An 11,612-nucleotide genomic window follows, 5' to 3' on the forward strand; every position below is an offset into this window, starting at 1 on the left:
CCGGACATGTCCGGTGCACACCGGACAGTCCGGTGCCCCCTTCCGACCGTTGGCTCGGCCACGTGTCCCGCGCAGATCGCGCGGCCGACCGTTGGCCCGGCCGACTGTTGGCTCACCGGACAGTCCGGTGCACACCGGACAGTCCGGTGAATTATAGCCGTACGCCGTCGGCGAATTCCCGAGAGCGGCTTCTTCACGCCAAGTCAGCCTGGCGCACCGGACACTGTCCGGTGCACCACCGGACAGCCGGTGTGCCAGACCGAGCTGAGTCTTGGCTGTACACAGCCAAGTCTTTTGCACCTCTTTTCTTTTCTGTTTCTAACACTTTAGACAAGTATATTAGAACACAAAACCAATGTACTAAGGCTTAGAAACATACCTTTACTTGTGATTTGCACTTTGTTCATCCATGGGCATAGATTCACATTTAAGCACTTGTGTTTGCACTCAATCACCAAAATACTTAGAAATGGCCCAAGGGCACATTTCCCTTTCACGAACGCACCTGCTGCTCCTCGGCGTCTGCGGCACGACCGTGTTCATCAGCATGTGGATCCACAACAACACGCCATGCACCGTGATGATAGTCCAGTATGCAGGCTTTGTTTTTGGCCCAATGGATACTAACAGGCCGAAAGGCCCAAATGACGTTTTTTCCATATCATCGAGATGCCGCAGACGGCCGCCACTCCGTCTTGTGTTACACTACACACTCCACGCAATGGCGTCCTCTCCTCTGGCACCAACCAGGACCTGCTCGCCCCTAGTGCCCAAGCTGCCCCGCCGCCCCTCGCTCCCATCCCCGTGTAGGTCTCCCCGTCGCAGTGCGCGGTGGCCGCGCTTGGCGTCAGTCAGAGCGACTCCGGGCAGCAGCTGGACCGCGGCAGCGACGGAGGAGCACAAGGAGCGGAAGAGGTGCCTGAGATGCGGCGGCTCTTACCGAGACGAGGAGAACCACCCGAGCGCCTGCGCCTTCCATGGCCACGTCACAGGTATTATCCTCTCATCCTGTGTACGGCCACATCCTGTGTGCGACGGCTTTAGACTTAATCCTATAGGCCCACTATTGTAGATGGAGGCCCATACAAACCCATATACGCTACCCAGTGTTGTTGTTGAGGCCGGGTATCTGAGCTTGCCGTGTGCATCGCAGGCGAGAAGGGGCTGTTCTCCCTGTCGCCGCCGCACCAGGGCATCGACGGGGAGTGGAGCGACAAGAGCGGGATCATCGTGTACCGCTGGAACGACGAGGGGAGCCGGCCCAACACAGGCCGCGCTAACTGGAAGAGGCCGCGCTAAAACCGTAAGAGTCTACGAAACAGCTAACCCACGCACCGCGAGATCGAAGGGGAGTTTAAAGCGGGTGCTGAGCCCATCATTACCACGCGAAGCGGGTCGGAGAAGAGGGCATGGATCTGGGGCAGCAACGACTGGTCCACGACCCCTCCCGCCATCCTCCCGCGCCAGAAGGTCCCGGAACCCTCCAGGCTAGGAGGATTTCCTAAACCCTAAAGAGAGGCAGCTAGGATGCGGCGGCTCGAGGGAAGAGGTGGAGATGGGATGTGGCGACCCGACGCGGATTCGAACAGGAGATGGGAGGAAAATGAAAATGCAAGACGTGGAATAAGAAGCACCTGCTGACCGGCGTCGCCTTCTTCGCCTCGGCTCCTCCGCTCGGGTGCAGCTCCGCGATGAGAAATCCCTAAACCCTAAAGAGAGGCAGCTAGGATGCAGCGACCCGAGGGAGACGCGGATTCGAACCGGAGGTGGGAGGAAAAAAATGAAAATGCAAGGCGTGTGCTGACCTGCGTCGCCTTCGTCGCCTCGGCTCCTCCGCGCGGGTGCAGCTCTGCTCTCTCGCCCAGCTAGAAGGTACGCTGGTGTTTTATCCCTTTGTTTTTTTATCAACCATTTGTTCTGTTTTTAATAGCTTCTGGAGGCTTCGAGCACGGACGGGAAGGAGGTTCTGCAAGGGAAAGATTGATTGATTTAGAGCGCTGATTTGTGATCGAACGACGGAAATTAATTAGGCAGACGTGGCCAAACGCTGGGCGAGCTTTGCGTCGCCGTTTATTATATAGAAAAAATTGCGCTTACGTGTGTACATGCACGGGATTAACTTACTGCCGTATGACTTTTCGTTTTTGTAACAGTTGTGCTCCCCTCGCTTATAAAAGCAGCCAAAGAAGCAGTGGCGAATATGGCCTACTAGGGCTAGAGCCATACATAAAATACATGTTTGGTGTAGTGGTAAGTATATACTGTTTGTATTCAATAGGTTCCAAATTTAAGTCTTATGTGTTACATCATATATTTTTTCCTTTTTATCCTTTTCAGCTATACTTAATTATTATTCCGTCCTCCGCCGCCACTGCAAAGAAGCAAGCAATCGAACTCGGCACGGCTGCAAAGCGTAAGCACGGTTGGCCTGTGACGAGTTTTGTCCTGCCATGGATCCGCGACGTGCCTGCTGGGAGTGGGAGAGCTCGACGGAGGAAGTGACGAGAGGCCACCACTGCTGTCCGTGCACGACGACAGGCCCGCGGCGGTGCGCTCCGCGCGCTCAGGTCCGTGCTCGCCAACAGGTTCGTGGCCGTCGCGTCGGGCCCGCTGGCGTGCGCGCTGCTGGTCAGCGCGACGGCGGGGGACCTCGGCGGGCAACCCGCGGCGCGCAACATGCTCGGGTTGCTGGCGTGGGTGTTCCTGTGGTGGATGGATCACGGACGCCGTGGCGCCCCTGTTCCTCTTTCCAGCGTTCGACATATCCTCGACGTCATCTGCCTCGTCCTCGGGACGGGAGCTTCATCCTCGCGCTCGCCATCGAGCAGTACAGGTACAACATCCACCGCCGCCTTGCCCTCAACGTACGTGCGCCTGATAGTCGCCTAGAGGGGGGGTGAATAGGGCGAAACTGAAATTTACAAATATAAACACAACTACAAGCCGGGTTAGCGTTAGAAATATAAACGAGTCCGCGAGAGAGGGCGCAAAACAAATCGCAAGCGAATAATGAAGTGAGACACACGGATTTGTTTTACCGAGGTTCGGTTCTCGCAAACCTACTCCCCGTTGAGGAGGCCACAAAGGCCGGGTCTCTTTCAACCCTTCCCTCTCTCAAACGGTCCCTCGGACCGAGTGAGCTTTCTCTTCTCAAATCAACCGGGAGCAAAACCTCCCCGCAAGGACCACCACACAATTGGTGTCTCTTGCCTTGGTTACAAGTGAGTATTGAACACAAGAAAGAATGAAAGAGAGAAAGCAATCCAAGCGCAAGAGCTCAAATGAACACGACAAATCACTCTCACTAGTCACTAGGGCTTTGTGTGGAATTGGAGAGGATTTGATCTCTTTGGTGTGTCTAGAATTGAATGCTAGAGCTCTTGTAGTAGTTGGGAAGTGGAAAACTTGGATGCAATGAATGGTGGGGTGGTTGGGGTATTTATAGCCCCAACCACCAAAAGTGGCCGTTGGGAGGCTGTCTGTTCGATGGCGCACCGGACAGTCCGGTGCACACCGGACAGTCCGGTGCCCCCTGCCACGTCATCACTGCCGTTGGATTCTGACCGTTGGAGCTTCTGACTTGTGGGCCCGCCTTGGTGTCCGGTGCACACCGGACATGTACTGTTTGCTGTCCGGTGTGCCAGCATGGGCGATTCTGACTCCTGCGCGCGCTGCGCGCGCATTTATTGCTCTGCAGGTAGCCGTTGGCGCGGAGGTAGCCGTTGCTCCGGAGTCGCACCGGACAGTCCGGTGCACACCGGACAGTCCGGTGAATTATAGCGGACTAGCCGTTGGAGTTTCCCGAAGCTGGCGAGTTCCTGAGGCCGACCTCCCTTGGCGCACCGGACACTGTCCGGTGTACACCGGACAGTCCGGTGAATTATAGCCGAGTCGCCTCTGGAAATTCCCGAAGGTGGCGAGTTTGAGTCTGAGTCCCCCTGGTGCACCGGACATGTCCGGTGGCACACCGGACAGTCCGGTGCGCCAGACCAGGGGTGCCTTCGGTTGCCCCTTTGCTCCTTTGTTGAATCCAAAACTTGGTCTTTTTATTGGCTGAGTGTGAACCTTTTACACCTGTATAATCTATACACTTGGGCAAACCAGTTAGTCCAAAGATTTGTGTTGGGCAATTCAACCACCAAAATTATATAGGAACTAGGTGTAAGCATAATTCCCTTTCAATCTCCCCCTTTTTGGTGATTGATGCCAACACAAACCAAAGCAAATATAGAAGTGCATAATTGAACTAGTTTGCATAATATGAGTGCAAGGTTGCTTGGAATTGAGCCAATATAAGTACTTACAAGATATGCATGGATTGTTTCTTCATTTTTATTTACCATTTTGGACCACGTTTGTACCACATGTTTTGTTTTTGCAAATTCTTTTGTAAATCCATTTCAAAGATCTTTTGCAAATAGCCAAAGGTAAATGAGTAATAGTTTGCAAAGCATTTTCAAGATTTGAAATCTCCTCCCCTTGTTTCAAATGCTTTTCCCTTGACTTAACAAAACTCCCCCTAAATGAGATCCACCTCTTAGTGTTCAAGAGGGTTTTGATAGATCATTTTTGAAATACTACTTTCTCCCCCTTCTTGAACATAATAGAATACCAATTGAAAATACTCTTTGAAAAACTAAGTTTTTGAAATTGGTGGTGGTGCGGTCCTTTTGCTTTGGGCTCATACTTTCTCCCCCTTTGGCATGAATCGCCAAAAACGGAATCATTAGAGCCCACGAAGTAATTTCTTCCCCTTTGGTCATAAACAAATGAGTTAAGATTATACCAAAGATGAAGTCCTTTTGTTGTGCTCTCTCCCCCAAGGATAGAGAGCGGCTCGGAGTGACGGCGAAGGATGAGTTACGGAGTGGAAGCCTTTTGTCTTCGCCGAAGACTCCAATTACCTTTCAATACACCTATGACTTGGTTTGAAATAAACTTGAAAACACATTAGTCACAGCATATGAAAGAGACATGATCAAAGGTATATTTATGAGCTATGTGTGCAAGTTTAGCAAAAGAAATTTCTAGAATCAAGAATATTGAGCTCATGCCTAAGTTTGGTAAAAGATTGTTCATCAAGTGGCTTGGTAAAGATATCGGCTAATTGATCTTTAGTATTAATGTAAGAAATCTCGATATCTCCCTTTTGTTGGTGATCCCTAAGAAAATGATACCGAATGGCTATGTGCTTAGTGCGGCTATGCTCGACGGGATTGTCGGCCATTTTGATTGCACTCTCATTATCACATAGCAAAGGGACTTTGGTTAATTTGTAACCGTAGTCCCGCAGGGTTTGCCTCATCCAAAGCAATTGCGCGCAACAATGACCTGCGGCAATGTACTCGGCTTCGGCGGTGGAAAGAGCGACCGAATTTTGCTTCTTTGAAGCCCATGACACCAAGGATCTTCCCAAGAACTGGCAAGTCCCCGATGTGCTCTTCCTATTAATCTTACACCCCGCCCAATCGGCATCCGAATAACCAATCAAATCAAAAGTGGATCCCCGAGGGTACCAAAGCCCAAACTTAGGAGTATAAGCCAAATATCTCAAGATTCGTTTTACGGCCGTAAGGTGGGATTCCTTAGGGTCGGATTGTAATCTTGCACACATGCAAACGGAAAGCATAATGTCCGGTCGAGATGCACATAAATAGAGTAATGATCCTATCATCGACCGGTATACCTTTTGATCCACGGACTTACCTCCCGTGTCGAGGTCGAGATGCCCATTTGTTCCCATGGGTGTTTTGATGGGCTTGGCATCCTTCATTCCAAACTTGCTTAGGATGTCTTGAGTGTACTTCGTTTGGCTGATGAAGGTGCCCTCTTGGAGTTGCTTCACTTGAAATCCTAGAAAATACTTCAACTCCCCCATCATAGACATCTCGAATTTCTGTGTCATGATCCTACTAAATTCTTCACATGTAGATTCGTTAGTAGACCAAATATAATATCATCAACATAAATTTGGCATACAAACAAATCATTGTCAAGAGTTTTAGTGAATAAAGTAGGATCGGCCTTTCCGACTTTGAAGCCATTATCAATAAGGAAATCTCTTAGGCATTCATACCATGCTCTTGGGGCTTGCTTGAGCCCATAAAGCGCCTTAGAGAGCCTATAGACATGGTTAGGGTACTCACTGTCTTCAAAGCCGAGAGGTTGCTCAACATAGACCTCTTCCTTGATTGGTCCGTTGAGGAAGGCACTTTTCACGTCCATTTGATAAAGCTTAAAGCCATGGTAAGTAGCATAGGCCAATAATATGCGAATTGACTCAAGCCTAGCTACGGGTGCATAGGTTTCACCGAAATCCAAACCTTCGACTTGGGAGTATCCCTTGGCCACAAGTCGAGCTTTGTTCCTTGTCACCACACCATGCTCATCTTGCTTGTTGCGGAAGACCCATTTGGTTCCTACAACATTTTGGTTAGGACGTGGAACTAAATGCCATACCTCATTCCTAGTGAAGTTGTTGAGCTCCTCTTGCATCGCCACCACCCAATCCGAATCTTGAAGTGCTTCCTCCACCCTGTGTGGCTCAATAGAGGAAACAAAAGAGTAATGCTCACAAAAATGTGCAACCCGAGATCGAGTAGTTACCCCCTTATGAATGTCGCCGAGGATGGTGTCGACGGGGTGATCTCGTTGGATTGCTTGGTGGACTCTTGGGTGTGGCGGCCTTGGTTCTTCCTCATCCTCCTTTTCTTGATCATTTGTATCTCCCCCTTGATCATTGCCATTATCTTGAGGTGGCTCATCTTCTTGATTTTGTCCTTCATCAACTTGAGCCTCATCCTCATTTTGAGTTGGTGGAGATGCTTGCGTGGAGGAGGACGGTTGATCTTGTGCATCTGGAGGCTCTTCGGATTCCTTAGGACACACATCCCCAATGGACATGTTCCTTAGTGCGATGCACGGAGCCTCTTCATTACCTATCTCATCAAGATCAACTTGCTCTACTTGAGAGCCGTTAGTTTCATCAAACACAACGTCACATGAGACTTCAACTAGTCCAGTGGACTTGTTAAAGACCCTATATGCCCTTGTGTTTGAGTCATAACCAAGTAAAAAGCCTTCTACAGTTTTAGGAGCAAATTTAGATTTTCTACCTCTTTTAACAAGAATAAAGCATTTGCTACCAAAAACTCTAAAGTATGAAATGTTGGGCTTTTTACCGGTTAGGAGTTCATAGGATGTTTTCTTGAGGATTCGGTGAAGATATAACCGGTTGATGGCGTAGCAGGCGGTGTTGACCGCTTCGGCCCAAAACCGGTCCGGTGTCTTGTACTCATCAAGCATGGTTCTTGCCATGTCCAATAGAGTTCGATTCTTCCTCTCCACTACACCATTTTGTTGTGGCGTGTAGGGAGAGGAGAACTCATGCTTGATGCCCTCCTCCTCAAGGAAGCCTTCGATTTGAGAGTTCTTGAACTCCGTCCCGTTGTCGCTTCTTATTTTCTTGATCCTTAAGCCGAACTCGTTTTGAGCTCGTCTCAAGAATCCCTTTAAGGTCTCTTGGGTTTGAGATTTTTCCTGTAAAAAGAATACCCAAGTGAAGCGAGAATAATCATCCACTATTACAAGACAATACTTACTCCCGCCGATGCTTATGTAAGCAATCGGGCCGAATAGATCCATGTGGAGTAGCTCAAGCGGCCTGTCGGTCGTCATGATGTTCTTGTGTGGATGATGGGCTCCAACTTGCTTTCCCGCCTGGCATGCGCTACAAACCCTGTCTTTCTCAAAATGAACATTTGTTAATCCTAAAATGTGTTCTCCCTTTAGAAGCTTGTGAAGATTCTTCATCCCAACATGGGCTAGTCGGCGGTGCCAGAGCCAACCCATGTTAGTCTTAGCAATTAAGCAAGTGTCGAGTTCAGCTCTATCAAAATCTACCAAGTATAGCTGACCCTCTAACACTCCCTTAAATGCTATTGAATCATCACTTCTTCTAAAGACAGTGACACCTACATCAGTGAATAGACAGTTGTAGCCCATTTGACATAATTGGGATACGGAAAGCAAATTGTAATCTAAAGAATCTACAAGAAAAACATTGGAAATAGTATGGTCAGGTGATATAGCAATTTTACCCAATCCTTTGACCAAACCTTGATTTCCATCCCCGAATGTGATAGCTCGTTGGGGATCTTGGTTTTTCTCATATGAGGAGAACATCTTTTTCTCCCCAGTCATGTGGTTTGTGCACCCGCTGTCGAGTATCCAACTTGAGCCCCCCGGATGCATAAACCTACAAAACAAGTTTAGTTCTTGACTTTAGGTACCCAAATGGTTTTGGGTCCTTTGGCATTAGACACAAGAACATTGGGTACCCAAACACAAGTCTTGGAGCCCTTGTGCTTGCCCCCAACATATTTGGCAACTATCTTGCCGGATTTGTTAGTCAAAACATAAGATGCATCAAAAGTTTTAAATGAAATATTATGATCAATTGATGCACTAGGAGTTTTCTTTCTAGGCAACCTAGCATGGGTTGGTTGCCTAGAGCTAGATGTCTCACCCTTATACATAAAAGCATGATTAGGGCCAGAGTGAGACTTCCTAGAATGAATTCTCCTAATTTTGCTCTCGGGATAACCGACAGGGTATAAAATGTAACCCTCGTTATCCTGAGGCATGGGAGCCTTGCCCTTAACAAAATTAAACAATCTTTTAGGAGGGGCACTAATTTTGACATTGTCTCCCCTTTGGAAGCCAATGCCATCCTTGATGCCCGGGCGTCTCCCATTATAAAGCATACTACGAGCAAATTTAAATTTCTCATTTTCTAAGTTGTGCTCGGCAATTTTAGCATCTAGTTTTGCTATATGATCATTTTGTTGTTTAATTAAAGCTATATGATCATGAATAGCATTAACATCAACATCTCTACATCTAGTACAAATAGATACATGCTCAACAATAGATGTAGAGGGTTTGCAAGAATTAAGTTCAACAATCTTAGCATGAAGAATATCATTTTTATTTCTAAGATCGGAAATTGTAACTTTGCAAACATCATAATCTTTAGCCTTAGCAATTAAATTTTTATTTTCTACTCTAAGGCTAGCAAGAGAAATATTCAATTCTTCAATCCTAGCAAGCAAATCATCATTATTATCTTTAGGATTGGAAGTTGAAACAATGCAAACATGAGAATCAACCTTAGCATTTAAACTAGCATTTTCATTCCTAAGGTTGTCAATCATTTCACGGCAAGTGCTTAGCTCACTAGATAATTTTTCACATTTTTCTACTTCTAGAGCATAAGCCTTTTTAACCTTAACATGTTTCTTGTTTTCTTTAATTAGACAATCCTCTTGGGAGTCCAAAAGATCATCCTTTTCATGAATAGCACTAATCAACTCATTTAATTTTTCTTTTTGCTCCATGTTAAGATTGGCAAAGAGGACACGCAAATTATCCTCCTCATCACTATTATTATCATCACTAGAAGACTCATATTTAGTGGAGGAGTTAGATTTAACCTTCTTCCGTTTGCCGTCCTTTGCCATGAGGCACTTGTGGCCGACGTTGGGGAAGAGAAGTCCCTTGGTGACAGCGATGTTGGCGGCGTCCTCGTCGTCGGAGGAGTCGCTTGAGCTTTCGTCGGAATCCCACTCCCGACAAACATGGGCATCGCCGCCCTTCTTCTTGTAGTACTTCTTTTTTTCCTTTCTTCTCCCCTTCTTGTCGTCGCCTCGATCACTGTCACTTGATATAGGACATTTAGCAATAAAATGACCGGGCTTACCACATTTGTAGCAAACCTTCTTGGAGCGGGACTTGTAGTCTTTCCCCCTCCTTTGTTTGAGGATTTGGCGGAAGCTCTTGATGACGAGCGCCATCTCCTCATTGTCAAGCTTGGAGGCGTCGATTGGTTGTCTACTTGGTGTAGACTCCTCCTTCTTTTCTTCCGTCGCCTTGAATGCGACGGACGAGTTGAGCTTCAGATGTAGATGGATCATCAAGCTCGTTGATTTTCCTCGAGCCTTCGATCATGCACTCAAAACTTACAAAATGCCCGATTACTTCCTCGGGGGTCATTTTAGTATATCTAGGATTACCACGAATTAATTGAACTTGAGTGGGGTTAAGGAAAATGATAGATCTTAGAATAACCTTAACCATTTCGTGGTCGTCCCACTTGACGCTCCCGAGGTTGCGCACTTGGTTCACCAAAGTCTTGAGCCGGTTGTACATGTGTTGTGGCTCCTCCCCTTTGCGAAGCCGGAACCGACCGAGCTCCCCCTCGATCGTTTCCCGCTTGGTGATCTTGGTGAGCTCATCTCCTTCGTGCGCGGTTTTGAGCACATCCCAAACCTCCTTGGCGCTCTTCAACCCTTGAACTTTGTTATACTCCTCTCTACTTAAAGAGGCGAGGAGTATTGTTGTCGCTTGAGAGTTGAAGTGCTCGATTTGGGCCACCTCATCCTCATCATAATTCTTGTCCCCTACGGATGGTACCTGTGCACCAAACTCAACAACATCCCATATACTTTTGTGGAGTGAGGTTAGATGAAATCGCATTAAATCACTCCACCTAGCATAATCTTCACCATCAAAAGTTGGTGGTTTGCCTAATGGGACGGAAAGTAAAGGTGCATGTTTAGAAATGCGAGGATAGTGTAGAGGGATCTTACTAAACTTCTTACGCTCTTGGCGTTTAGAAGTTACGGAGGGTGCATCGGAGTCGGAGGTTGATGTTGATGAAGTGTCGGTCTCGTAGTAGACCACCTTCCTCATCCTCTTTTGCTTGTCCCCACTCCGACGTGGCTTGTGGGAAGAAGATTTTTCCTTCTTCTCTTTGTGGTGAGAAGAAGATTTCTTCTCCTTCCCTTTGTTGGAGGAGATCTTCTTCTTCTCCTTCCTCTTGGTGCGGGACTCTTCCGATGAAGTGCTTCCGTGGCTTGTAGTGGGCTTTTCGCCGGTCTCCATCTCCTTCTTGGCGTGATCTCCCGACATCACTTCGAGCGGTTAGGCTCTAATGAAGCACTGGGCTCTGATACCAATTGATAGTCGCCTAGAGGGGGGGTGAATAGGGCGAAACTGAAATTTACAAATATAAACACAACTACAAGCCGGGTTAGCGTTAGAAATATAAACGAGTCCGCGAGAGAGGGCGCAAAACAAATCGCAAGCGAATAATGAAGTGAGACACACGGATTTGTTTTACCGAGGTTCGGTTCTCGCAAACCTACTCCCCGTTGAGGAGGCCACAAAGGCCGGGTCTCTTTCAACCCTTCCCTCTCTCAAACGGTCCCTCGGACCGAGTGAGCTTTCTCTTCTCAAATCAACCGGGAGCAAAACCTCCCCGCAAGGACCACCACACAATTGGTGTCTCTTGCCTTAGTTACAAGTGAGTATTGAACACAAGAAAGAATGAAAGAGAGAAAGCAATCCAAGCGCAAGAGCTCAAATGAACACGACAAATCACTCTCACTAGTCACTAGGGCTTTGTGTGGAATTGGAGAGGATTTGATCTCTTTGGTGTGTCTAGAATTGAATGCTAGAGCTCTTGTAGTAGTTGGGAAGTGGAAAACTTGGATGCAATGAAAGGTGGGGTGGTTGGGGTATTTATAGCCCCAACCACCAAAAGTGGCCGT

The sequence above is a fragment of the Zea mays genome, chromosome 2 (genome assembly GCF_902167145.1).
Source record: "Zea mays cultivar B73 chromosome 2, Zm-B73-REFERENCE-NAM-5.0, whole genome shotgun sequence".
Taxonomy (NCBI): Eukaryota; Viridiplantae; Streptophyta; class Magnoliopsida; order Poales; family Poaceae; genus Zea; species Zea mays.